The 13,465-nt window shown below is 41.0% G+C and overlaps 1 long non-coding RNA gene across 1 annotated transcript in view; it reads left to right on the top strand.

Moving 5' to 3' along the window:
• LOC138658077 (uncharacterized) overlaps window positions 1-12,703 on the top strand; it is an 82,103-nt gene extending 69,400 nt beyond the window's left edge. The window contains exon 3 of the long non-coding RNA XR_011317323.1: window positions 12,363-12,703. This is a non-coding gene — a long non-coding RNA (uncharacterized lncRNA). The remainder of the gene's footprint in view (window positions 1-12,362) is intronic.
• The last annotated feature ends 762 nt before the right edge of the window (window positions 12,704-13,465 follow it).

The following is a 13,465-nucleotide window of genomic DNA, read 5'->3' as shown; positions in this document are numbered from 1 at the left end:
TTATCCCTGTATGAGATTCCAGTTTCCCTTGAGGCAGCCATGTCTCTGGCTATCTGGGTGGATCATCGTCTTCCCAGAGGCATAAATAGACACCCCAATGTGCAGGAGATCTGGGGCTAAGGGAACCTGATCTGGTCGTCTGAGGAACCCGTGCAGTTGGGTGGGTCAACTCGTTCTGGAATGCAGTCTGTTGTTTAGCACAAAGGGTGAGTGTGTTTTTACTGTGGTAGAAAGGTCCATTTCATAGGCACATGTCCTTCCCTATCTTACTGTAAACAGCCGCCTGAAAACTAAGGAGCCCAGGTTGCGGAGAGGTTAGCAACCCGAGTGTACATATTTCCTCCGTTGGTAGAACACAATTTTTTCTGCCTGCAGAAATCCATCTGGGCAAAATAAGGTGGTTATTTCTGCCTTTCTGGACAGCGAGACGGGGTTTCGACGCTAGGTTCATCCACATCCAGGCCATCAAACTACATACATTGTTCAGACCTATACCCATAATCGCAATCGACTCTTCAACCTAGAGACGGGTATTTTAGTCAAGCCATCCAGGGGTTTACATCTACAGATATGGGCAAGCGTATTTGCTTGCAGAAATTTCTGCAAGGTTTCTGCATCTCTTGGCAGACAAACACAGCTGAAAATACATGACGTCCTCTTCTGATCTTCAGCCACGGCTCCGGCGCAGGCGTACTTTGTCTGCCCTGTTGAGGGCAGAGCAAAGTACTGCAGTGTGCAGGCGCCGGGCCTCTCTGACTTTTCCGGCGCCTACGCACTGCAGTACTTTGTTGTGCCCTCAACAGGGCACGACAAAGTACGCCTGCGCCGGAGCCGTGGCTGAAGATCAGAAGAGGACGTCATGGAAAGAAGATGGGAGGCGCCGCAGCGGACCAGAGACACCCATCTGACCTGACCAGCAGCTGGACCGCCCCTGGGTAAGTATAATCTAACGTCTTTTTCTCCTCTTTCAGGTAACATCGGGGGCTTATCTACAGCATTACAGAATGCTGTAGATAAGCCCCTGATGCCGGTGGGCTTACCTCACCCGCGATTTTCGGGGTGACAGGTTCCCTTTATTATTAATAAACATACACCAGCCTATGTAGGAGCATTAACATAATTAACCTACATATGCTGTAACAATAAAGCAACTTTCAGAAATCTGTGTGAAATGCAATATGTTTTTTTTTTTTCAAAACATTTAAAAAAAAATAGTATGGGTTCTCGCATAATTTTAATAACCAGTAGAGAGAAAGCCGACGGCTGAGGGCAGATGTTAATATTCTGGGAAGGAGCAAATAGCCAAAGGTTTCCAGGCTATTATTTTCAGCTCACAGCTGTTTCCTTAGCCTTTACTGGCTAGTTTACAGGGGAACCCCAGAAAAAAATTTACATTGGGTCCCTCTATAAAATCAAACTAGCAAAGACTAGGCAGACAGCTGCGGGCTGAAATTAATATTCCAAGAAAGACCACTTGATTATGAATGGGGAAAACTTCCAAAATATCATAGAATCAAAGAAAAGGGAAGTATAAATTCCCAGTAAAATCATACATTTTTATTGATATAAATATAATGTTAAAATAGTTAGAAAAATATCATATCATATATAAAGTTCAAAAAAGGGGTTCACATGGCAGAGTGACAGCTGAGCAAAAATGATTTATAAACACGACATAGTGGTGACAGGTGGAGCAGTATAGACTTTTCATTTAATAAAAATGAATATCCCTAGTAAACAATGGGATAAGGTGGTATTACATGTGTGTTAAAAGATAATGATAAATAAATGATATATAATTATTATCCATAATTCTAAAACATTCATAAAGTCACAATTGATAAGCATAGGCTGCTTTCACACTTCAGTTTTTTGCCATCAGTCACAATCCGTCGAATGTTGAAAAAAACAGATCTGTCACCGATTGTGAAAAACTGATGCGACGGATCCGTTTTTTCAATGGACCGGAATAGCTGATCCAGCTATTGGGTCTTAAAAAAAATCGGAGCATGCTCGGTTAAAAAAACTTAACGGATCTGGCGCCATAGGGTTTCATTCTAGCAAATGACGTTGTTGTCCATTTTTTTGATGGACACAAAAAACGTTACTATGTCAGTTTTCTCCGGCCGCCGGAAGAAACAATTTTCAACGGATCCGGCGAAAAACGAAACGTGAGGCCATCCGTCGCTAATACAAGTCTATGAGAAAAAAACGGATCCGGCGACAACTTTTGCCAGATCCGTTTTTTTCTAAATTTGCCGGATTGTGACTGACGGCAAAAAACTGATTTGTGAAAGGAGCCTTACAAAGACAATAATGATGATATGCTATCTTCAAAAAGTCATACCTATAATAATATTAAATACCACAGTGGCAGAAAGCTTGTAAGCATTGTGGAGATATAGTCCAAGTACTGTATATACTCGAGTATAAGCCGATCCCCCTAATTTTGCAACAAAAAACTTGGAAAACTTATTGACTCGAGTATAAGCCTAGGGTGGCAGCAGCTACTGGTAAATTTCAAAAATAAAAATAGATACCAATAAAAGTAAAATTAATTGAGACATCAGTAGGTTGTGTTTTTGAATATCCATATTGAATCAGGAGCCCCATATAATGCTCCATGCAGTTCATTATGGCCCCATAAGATGCTCCATACAAAATACGCCCCATATAATGCTCCATGCATTTCATTATGGCCCCATAAGATGCTCCATATTAAAATATGCCCCATATAATGCTCCATACAGTTCTTTATGGCCCCATAAGATGCTCAATATACAAATATGCCCCATATAATGCTCCATACTGTTATTTATGGCCCTATAGATGCCCCATATAATGCTCCATGCAGTTCATTATGGCCCCATAGATGCCCCATATAATGCTCCATGCAGTTCTTTATGGCACCGTAGATGCCCCATATAATACTCCATGCAGTTCTTTATGGCCCCATATAATGCTCCATATAATGCTCCATGCAGTTCATTATGGCCCCATAGATGCCCAATATAATGCTCCATGCTGTTCTTTATGGCCCCATAGATGCCCCATATAATGCTTCATGCAGTTCTTTATGGCCCCATAGGTGCCCCATATAATGCTCCATGCAGTTCATTATGGCCCCATAGATGCCCCATATAATGCTCCATGCAGTTCTTTATGGCCCCATAGATGCCCCATATAATGCTCCATGCAGTTCATTATGGCCCCATAGATGCTCCATATAACATTGTGCCACATGTAAAGCTCCATACAGTTCATTATGGCCCCCTAGATGCCCCATATAATGATCCATGCAGTTCTTTATGGCCCCATATATGGCCAATATAATGCTCCATGCAGTTCTTTATGGCCCCATAGATGCCCCATATAATGCTCCATGCAGTTCATTATGGCCCCATTGATGCTCCATGCATTTCTTTATGGCCCCATAGATGCCCCATATAATGCTCCATGCAGTTCTTTATGGCCCCATATAATGCTCCATGCATTTCTTTATGGCCCCATAGATGCCCCATATAATGCTCCATGCATTTCTTTATGGTCCCATATAATGCTCCATGCAGTTCATTATGGCCCCATAGATGCCCCAAATAATGCTCCATGCAGTTCTTTATGGCCCCATAGATGCCCCAAATAATGCTCCATGCAGTTCTTTATGGCCCCATAGATGCTCCATATAATGCTCCATGCAGTTCATTATGGCCCCATAGGTGCCCCATATAATGCTCTATGCAGTTCTTTAAAGCCCCATATATGCCCCATATAATGCTCCATTCAGTTATTTATGGCCCCATAGATGCCCCATATAATGCTCCATGCAGTTCATTATGGCCCCACAGATGCCCCATATAATGATCCATGCAGTTCTTTATGGCCCCATATATGCCCCATATAATGCTCCATTCAGTTATTTATGGCCCCATATAATGCTCCATGCAGTTCATTATGGCCCCATAGGTGCCCCATATAATGCTCTATGCAGTTCTTTAAAGCCCCATATATGCCCCATATAATGCTCCATGCAGTTCATTATGGCCCCATAGGTGCCCCATATAATGCTCTATGCAGTTCTTTAAAGCCCCATAGATGCCCCATATAATGCTCCATGCAGTTCATTATGGCCCCATAGATGCCCCAAATAATGCTCCATGCAGTTCTTTATGGCCCCATAGATGCCCCAAATAATGCTCCATGCAGTTCTTTATGGCCCCATAGATGCTCCATATAACATTGTGCCACATGTAATGCTCCATACAGTTCATTATGGCCCCACAGATGCCCCATATAATGATCCATGCAGTTCTTTATGGCCCCATATATGCCCCATATAATGCTCCATTCAGTTATTTATGGCCCCATAGATGCCCCATATAATGCTCCATGCAGTTCATTATGGCCCCATAGGTGCCCCATATAATGCTCTATGCAGTTCTTTAAAGCCCCATAGATGCCCCATATAATGCTCCATGCAGTTCTTTATGGCCCCATTGATGCCCCATATAATGCTCCATGCAGTTCTTTATGGCCCCATAGATGCTCCATATAACATTGTGCCTCATGTAATGCTGCTGCACTAAAAAAAAAAAAAAAATGACATACTCACCTTTCGTCGCTGCCCGCTGCTCCTCAGCATCCCGTCTCTCCACACTGACTGTTCAGGCAGAGGGTGGCGCGCACATTAGTACGTCATCGCGCCCTCTGACCTGAACAGTCACTGCAGAGGACGTGGAAGACGGGGCGGCGGTGGAACGCGGAAAGGTGAATATGAAATACTCACCTGCTCCCGGCGCTCCTGACGCGGTTCCTGCATGCCCCACTGTCTCGGCAGCTTCTTCCTGTAGTGGGCGGTCACATGGTACCGCTCATTGCAGTAATGAATATGCGGCTCCACCCCTATGGTAGCAGGTGAGTATTTGACATTTCGTCGCTCCCCCTCACCCGCCGACCATGACTCGAGTATAAGCCGAGAGGTGCACTTTCCGCCCATTTTTTTGGGCTGAAAATCTCGGCTTATACTCGAGTATATATATGAAAACACTCATTCTGTGTGAATTTGAAAATATGCATACAAAAGGACTGAATGTTTAGCCTAGATTAGGCAAATGAAGCATTGCACCCAGGGGAAATTAAGAGTATAAGCATGTAAATGCTGTACCTGATGGTGGACACGCCTCGACGCACGTTTCACTTTTGCTTCTTCTATTTGAAGATTTCTGCAGTCAAATAGACAAAATATGCAGGATATTGCTCCACTTCAGAGCACCGTTCCAAGTAATTGTAGTGGTCCCATTCGAGGGACCCCTACCAATCAGCAAGTGCCTCCCCCTTTAATACAGCTTTCAATGGCTTATGACTCATGCAGAAACAGTCTGTGTGTCTTTAAATTCGTGGGCATATTGAAGTACAGTAGGACGACATCGAAGTCTATTACTGCTGTATTACAACTTAATAGAAGTCGAAGAATAGCTTCACAAATGAGATTCTATAGTATAAACCATTTTCACCACTCTACTGTGTAATATAATTATTTAAAGACTTTTCATGTTGCAGTGTACATGTACCGTACATCATAGTATAATTTCTGAAAGTGTCATTATGAATATAATTAAAAAGAAAGCGGAATGCCGTATATGATTTAGCGTGTCATCATTACCTATTTCTGTAAGTCTACAGTTTAAAACAACAGCTGTGTATGAAAAAACCCCATGATTAGTATGTGTCCTTAAAAAGAAGGGATTAATATTAATATAAAATCTTGGGTGTTGGCTTGATCAGCAAGAATGTAAGAGCACCCAAGTGGTAAATTCAAACATTGGAGTGACGCCAAGCAGAAACTACAAATGTCAGTTGTGTATATATGTATGTCCATAAATACATACTAATGCTTTGAAATATAATATGTCTGCAGGTTTGAATTATCACGTTCATTATTACAGTTATAGTGCACAATAAATATGGGAGATTTATAAAACCTAATTATTAGTGGGATACAAATAGCATGAAAATGAACTTATTGCTTAGCTTATAGAATGCTTCTATAATACAAATGTATGCTTCTTAAAGGATCATTCAGACATCCATTTTTTGTTCTCATGTAACAAAAACATGATTTTCATCAATGTGCTAGATCAGACTTTCATCACTGTTTAGTCATCGTGTACAGTGGGTACTGAAAGTATTCATACCCCTTTAAATTTTTCACTCTGTTTCATTGCAGCCATTTGGTAAATTCAAAAAAGTTCATTTTTTTCTTATTAATGTACACTCTGCACACTATCTTGACTGGAAAAAAACAGAAATCTTGTAATTTTTGCAAATTTAATGAAAAAGAAAAACTGAAATATCACATGGTCATAAGTATTCAGACCCTTTGCTCAGACACTCATATTTAAGTCACATGCTGTCCATTTCCTTGTGATCCTCCTTGAGATGGTTCTACTCCTTCATTGGAGTTCAGCTGTGTTTAATTTAACTGCTAGGACTTGATTTGGATAGGCACACACCTGTCTATATAAGAGCTCACAGTGCATGTCAGACCAATTGAGAATCATGAGGTCAAAGGAACTGGCCAAGGAGCTCAGAGACAGAATTGTGGCAAGGCACAGATCTGGTCAAGGTTACAAAAGAATTTCTGCAGTATTCATGGTTCCTAAGAGCACAGAGGCCTTCATAATACTTAAATGGAAGAAGTTTGGGACCACCAGAAGTCTTCATAGACCTGGCCGTCCAGCCAAACTAAGCAATCGTGGGAGAAGAGCCTTGGTGAGAGAGGTAAAGAAGAACCCCAAGATCACTGTGGCTGAGCTCCAGAGATGCAGTAGGGAGATGGGAGAAAGTTCCACAAAGTCAACTATCACTGCAGCCTGTACCCACTGTAAGTTTTTACCATCAGTTATTCTGTCATTTGTTAAAAAAACAATATATATATATATATATATATATATATATATATATATATATGCAAGGTTTTCCTACTCATTGCAATATTGCAATTAAAATGTGTTTTTCACTGACCTACAAACTTGTATGGGTGATTATTATTATTGTTAATGGGGTTTTCCACTGTTTTTCTAAAGATGTAGAAAGAAATATTTGAAAAAAGGGGGGAAGAAGTGTTACTTATCTTTCTGATTTTTGACGATCTGTTACTGTCACATCTGATGGTCTCCCGAAAGACCAGTCACCTGACTGATTAGGCCACTGATAGGCTGCAAGTGATAGATGGGATGACGTTGCAGTGGATCAGTAACCTAAACCTGCAGCCAATCAGTGGCATCAGTGGTCAGGTGACTGTGTAGACAAGGTGTCATACCTTGTGGTCCTGGGCAAGACCAGTTATGGCAGCACTGGTCATCAATATTGAGAGTGATAAGTGATGCCTCTTTTTTTTTTTTTTTTATAACCAACCCTTTCCACTGGCCTATTAGGAAAACAGATGGAAAATCCTAATAATAATAATATTATTAATAATAATAATAATAATTATTATTATTATTATTATTATTATTATTATTATTATGTGTTTTCTACCAGATTTTTTCAGCACAACATGTAAGATGTAAAAAAAAGCATTACTTATTTCTCTGAATCCTGCAAAACCAAGGACAATTATCATTTTTGAAAACCACTAGAGCATCAGTAGTTCAGAGCGGTAACACTTCTTTCATTTACAACCATTCCTTCTCTCTTCAACCCTGCCTTCTATTGCTGTCATATGCAAAGCAAATTGGAGGGAAAATTTTAATTGAAGAGTATGTTTACTTTTATTTTATAAAATAAAAATAGTAAATACCTATAATATTGTGTATATTAAACAATACATTGTCTTAAAGGGAACCTGTCACCCCCAAAATCGCGGGTGAGGTAAGCCCACCGGCATCGGGGGCTTATCTACAGCATTCTGGAATGCTGTAGATAGGCCCCCGATGTATCCAAAAAGATGAGAAAAAGACTTTAGATTATACTCACCCAGGGGCGTTCCCGCTGTTGGTGCGGGTCCGGCGCCTCCCATCTTCATCAGATGACGTCCTCTTCTGGTCTTCATGCTGCAGCTCCTGCGCAGGCGTACTTTGTCTGTCCTTGAGGGCAGAGCATAGTACTGCAATGCGCAGGCGCCAGGAAAGGTCAGAGAGGCCCGGCGCCTGCGCACTGCAGTATTTTGCTCTGCCCTCAAGAGGGCAGACAAAGTACGCCTGCGCCGGAGCCGCAGCGTGAAGACCCGAAGAGGACGTCATCTGATGAAGATGGGAAGCGCCAGACCCAGACCAACAGCAGGAACGCCCCTGGGTGAGTATAATCTAACATCTTTTTCTCATCTTTTAGGATACATCGGGGGGCTTATCTACAGCCTTCCAGAATGCTGTAGATAAGCCCCGATGCCGGTGGGCTTACCTCACCCGCGATTTTGGGGGTGACAGGTTCCCTTTAAATTGTGCACTGGACCCGAGTAACAGCTGAAACAGTTGACAAACTCATCATCAGAAATACCCTGAACAACCAATGCGCCCCTATAGTGTAGTCAGAGATTATTGTTCAATGAAAAACATAAAACCTACACTGTTTTAAATACAAATCATCTGTGCAAAGCTCTGTAGAGAAGATGAGAAAGCAAGAATGGTGGGAGATTTCGGTTCTGAAACCTGCTGAATTGTGACTACAGCTTTGAACCATAATACAGGAAGGAAATTATAATCAATGCAAGATGAGAAATATGTATTTATAAAGTTACTTCTATTTTTGACAATTGGTTAACCCCTTTACCCCCAAGGGTGGTTTGCACGTTAATGACCGGGCCAATTTTTACAATTCTGACCACTGTCCCTTTATGAGGTTATAACTCTGGAACGCTTCAACGGATCCCAGTGATTCTGACATTGTTTTCTCGTGACATATTGTACTTCATGATAGTGGTAAAATTTCTTTGATCTTACCTGCGTTTATTTGTGAAAAAAACTGAAATTTGGCGAACATTTTTAAAATTTTGCAATTTTCCAACTTTGAATTTTTATGCAATTAAATCACAGAGATATGTCACACAAAATACTTAATAAGTAACATTTCCCCCATGTCTACTTTACATCAGCACAATTTTGGAACAAAAATTTTTTTTTGTTAGGGGGTTATAAGGGTTAAAAGTTGACCAGCAATTTCTCATTTTTCCAACACCATTTTTTTTAGGGACCACATCTCATTTGAAGTCATTTTGAGGGGTCTATATGATAGAAAATACCCAAGTGTGCCACCATTCTAAAAACTGCACCCCTCAATGTGCTCAAAACCATATTCAAGAAGTTTATTAACCCTTCTGGTGCTTCACAGGAATTTTTGGAATGTTTAAATATAAATGAACATTTAACTTTTTTCACAAAAAATTTACTTCAGCTCCAATTTGTTTTATTTTACCAAGGGTAACAGGAGAAAATGGACCCCAAAAGTTGTTGTACAATTTGTCCTGAGTACACCGATACCCCATATGTGGGGGTAAACCACTGTTTGGGCACATGGGAGAGCTCGGAAGGGAAGGAGCGCCGTTTGACTTTTCAGTGCAAAATTAACAGGAATTGAGATGGAACGCCATGTTGCGTTTGGAGAGCCACTGATGTGCCTAAACATTGAAACCCCCCACAAGTGACACCATTTTGGAAAGTAGACCCCCTAAGGAACTTATCTAGGTGTGTGGTGAGCGCTTTGACCCACCAAGCGCTTCACAGAAGTTTATAATGCAGAGCCGTAAAAATAAAACAAAAATTTTTTCCCACAAAAATTATTTTTTAGCCCCCAGTTTTGTATTTTCCCGAGGGTAACAGGAGAAATTGGACCCCAAAATTTGTTGTCCAATTTGTCCTGAGTACGCTGATACCCCATATGTAGGGGGGGAACCACTGTTTGGATGCATGGGAGGGCTCGGAAGGGAAGGAGCGCCATTTGGAATGCAGACTTAGATGGAATGGTCTGCAGGCGTCACATTGCGTTTGCTGAACCCCTAATGTACCTAAACAGTAGAAACCCCCCACAAGTGACCCCATATTGGAAACTAGACCCCCCAAGGAACTTATCTAGATGTGTTGTGAGAACTTTGAACCCCCAAGTGTTTCACTACAGTTTATAACGCAGAGCCGTGAAAATAAAAAATCTTTTTTTTTCCCACAAAATTTATTTTTTAGCCCCCAGTTTTGTATTTTCCCAAGGGTAACAGGAGAAATTGGATCCCAAAAAGCTGTTGTCCTAGTTGTCGTGAGTACGCTGATACCCTATATGTTGGGGTAAACCCCTATTTGGGCACACGGTAGAGCTCGAAAGGGAAGGAGCACTGTTTTACTTTTTCAATGCAGAATTGGCTGGAATCGAGATTGGATGCCATGTCGCGTTTGGAGAGCCCCTGATGTGCCTAAACAGTGGAAACCCCCCAAATTATAACTGAAACCCTAATCCAAACACACCCCTAACCCTAATCCCAACAGTAACCCTAACCACACCTCTAACCCTGACACACCCCTAACCCTAATCCCAACCCTATTCCCAACCGTAAATGTAATCTAAACCCTAACCGTAACTTTAGCCCCAACCCTAACTGTAGCCTTAACCCTAGCCCCAACCCCAACCCTAGCCCTAATGGGAAAATAAAAATATTTTTTTTTAATTTTTCCCTAACTAAGGGGGTGATGAAGGGGGTTTTGATTTACTTTTATAGCAGGTTTTTAGCGGATTTTTATGATTGGCAGCCGTCACACACTGAAAGACGCTTTTTATTGCAAAAAATATTTTTTGCGTTACTACATTTTGAGAGCTATAATTTTTCCATATTTTGGTCAACAGAGTCATGTGAGGTCTTGTTTATTGCAAGACGAATTGATGTTTTTATTGGTAACATTTTCGGACACGTGACATTTTTTGATCGCTTTTTATTCCGATTTTTGTGAGGCAGAATGACCAAAAACCAGCTATTCATTAATTTCTTTTGGGGGAGACGTTTATACCGTTCTGCGTTTGGTAAAATTGATAAAGCAGTTTTATTCTTCAGGTCAGTACGATTACAGCGCTACCTCATTTATATCATTTTTTTATGTTTTGGTGCTTTTATACCATAAAAACTATATTATAGAAAAAATAATTATTTTTGCATCGCTTTATTCTGAGGACTATAACTTTTTTATTTTTTTGCTGATGATGCTGTATGACAGCTCGTTTTTTGCGGGACAAGATGATGTTTTCAGCGGTACCATGGTTATTTATATCCGTCATTTTGATCGCGTGTTATTCCACTTTTTGTTCGACGGTATGATAATAAAGCGTTGTTTTTTTGCCTCGGTTTTTTTTCTTTTCTCCTTACGGTGTTTACTGAAGGGGTTAACTAGTGGGCCATTTTTATAGGTCGGGTCGTTACGGACGCGGCGATACTAAATATGTGTACTTTTATTGTTTTGTTTTTTTTGAGATAAAGAAATGTATTTATGGGAATAATAATTTTTTTTTTTTCATTATTTAGGAATTTTTTTTTTATTTTTCTTTACACATTTGGAATTTTTTTTTTTTACTTTGTCCCAGGGGGGGACATCACAGATCGTTGATCTGACAGTTTGCACAGCACTCTGTCAGATCAACGATCTGACTTTCAGTGCCGCAGCCTGCTCTGAGCAGGCACTTGGTAAGCCACCTCCCTCCCTGCAGGACCCGGATGCCGCGGCCATTTTGGATCCGGGCCTGCTACAGGGAGGGAGGTAGGAGACCCTCGCAGGAACGCGGGGGTTTCAGGGAAGCCCGCAGGGAGCCCCCTCCCTGCGCGATGCTTCCCTGCACCGCCGGCACACCGCGATCATGTTTGATCGCGGTGTGTCAGGGGATAATGTGCCAGGGGCAGTCCGTGACGTGCGATAGGCAGCTGACATCTGGCCGCGATCAGCCGCGTTCCCCCCGTGAGCGCCGCCGATCGCGTATGACGTACTATCCCGTCGGTGCGCATACGGGCCTACCCCACCTCGACGGGATAGTACGTCATATGTCAGAAAGGGGTTAAAATTATATATGAAAATTATAAACTGTGTTTAAAGGGGTGAACATCCTTGAAGGCAATCAGACATGTTCAAAACAAGTGAGTGTATAAGGTGGTACCTTATCTAATCACTACATATCCCTTTTGATTTAAAACAGTTTTTGAATAGATACGTTTTCCCTAGAATTTAAGTGCCTTTTTTTTTTTTTTACAGGGCCATGCTTTTGCTTTGACAAAGTCTGGTATCTTCGCATTTTCCCATTCATTTCCATAAAGCTGAGCTGTAATGCCACACAGATGCTTTGTACTAACGTAGATCTGCTTGTTTTAAATCATGAAATGCGGCAAAAATTTTTGTGTCTTCTAGCATTTTTATACCAGTCCTGACTAACTCCGTCAAAATGGGCAGTGCTTGGATGGAACAGAGCATGGAAACTTGGGAGCTTGCGTGGCAAATGCATCAAAATGTACACGATTTTATTGGTGAATATTACACAAGAAATATACTCCAGTCCCAGCCTGGAATAACATTTGTGGTGAAGGCACTCTGCAATTGTAAGATACATTTAATTTATTTAGAAGCATTCGCCTCTTAATTAAATAGGTGCTTCTTACTCCAACAGTGCCTTCATTAAGACTGGCTAACACAACGCCAGTTTAAATGAATCGTGCTCAAAGCCTTTTTTCTAAGGTTATGTTTCAATACATTTTGCTGCCCACAAATGAGTCCGTTGTCATCTTCATCTGAATCACAGATAAATGGGATTCAGAAATACCTCCAGAAATGCCTTGGACTTCATTCTGTCAATGTGCGTTTTTTTTAGTCAGAGACAATACCATATTGGAATTCAGACAATCGTCTGAATATAGCCTTATTGTATACAACTGCTTTACATTTTTTACTATTCACTAGTAACCAGATACCAATTTCTTCCACAACCTCCAGGTGCCAGATTGTACACACAAATGCATGCTATACAGTGCCTTGCGAAAGTATTTGGCCCCCTGGAACTTTTCATCCTTTTCCCACATATCATGCTTCAAACATAAAGATTCCAAATGTAAATTTTTGGTGAAGAATCAACAAGTGGAACACAATTGTGAAGTTGAACAAAATTTATTGGTTATTTTAGATTTTTTGGGGAAATTCAAAAACTGAAAAGTAAGGGCGTGCAATATTATTCAGCTCCTTTAACTTAATACTTTTGCTGCGATTACAGCTGCAAGTCGCTTGGGTATGTCTCTATCAGGTTTGTACATCGAGAGACTGAAATTCTTGCCCATTCTTCCTAGGCAAACAGCTTGAGCTCAGTGAGGTTTGATGGAGATAGTTTGTGAACAGCAGTTTTCAGCTCTTTCAACAGATTCTCGATTGGAGTGAGGCCTGGACTTTGACTTGGCCATTCTAACACCTGGATGCATTTATTTGTGAACCATTTCATTGTAGGTTTTGCTTTATATATTTGGGAT

The sequence above is a fragment of the Ranitomeya imitator genome, chromosome 1 (genome assembly GCF_032444005.1).
Source record: "Ranitomeya imitator isolate aRanImi1 chromosome 1, aRanImi1.pri, whole genome shotgun sequence".
Lineage (NCBI taxonomy): Eukaryota > Metazoa > Chordata > Amphibia > Anura > Dendrobatidae > Ranitomeya > Ranitomeya imitator.
Note: the sequence above shows the minus strand (reverse complement) of the source record. Positions and strands in the feature narration are given on the sequence as shown.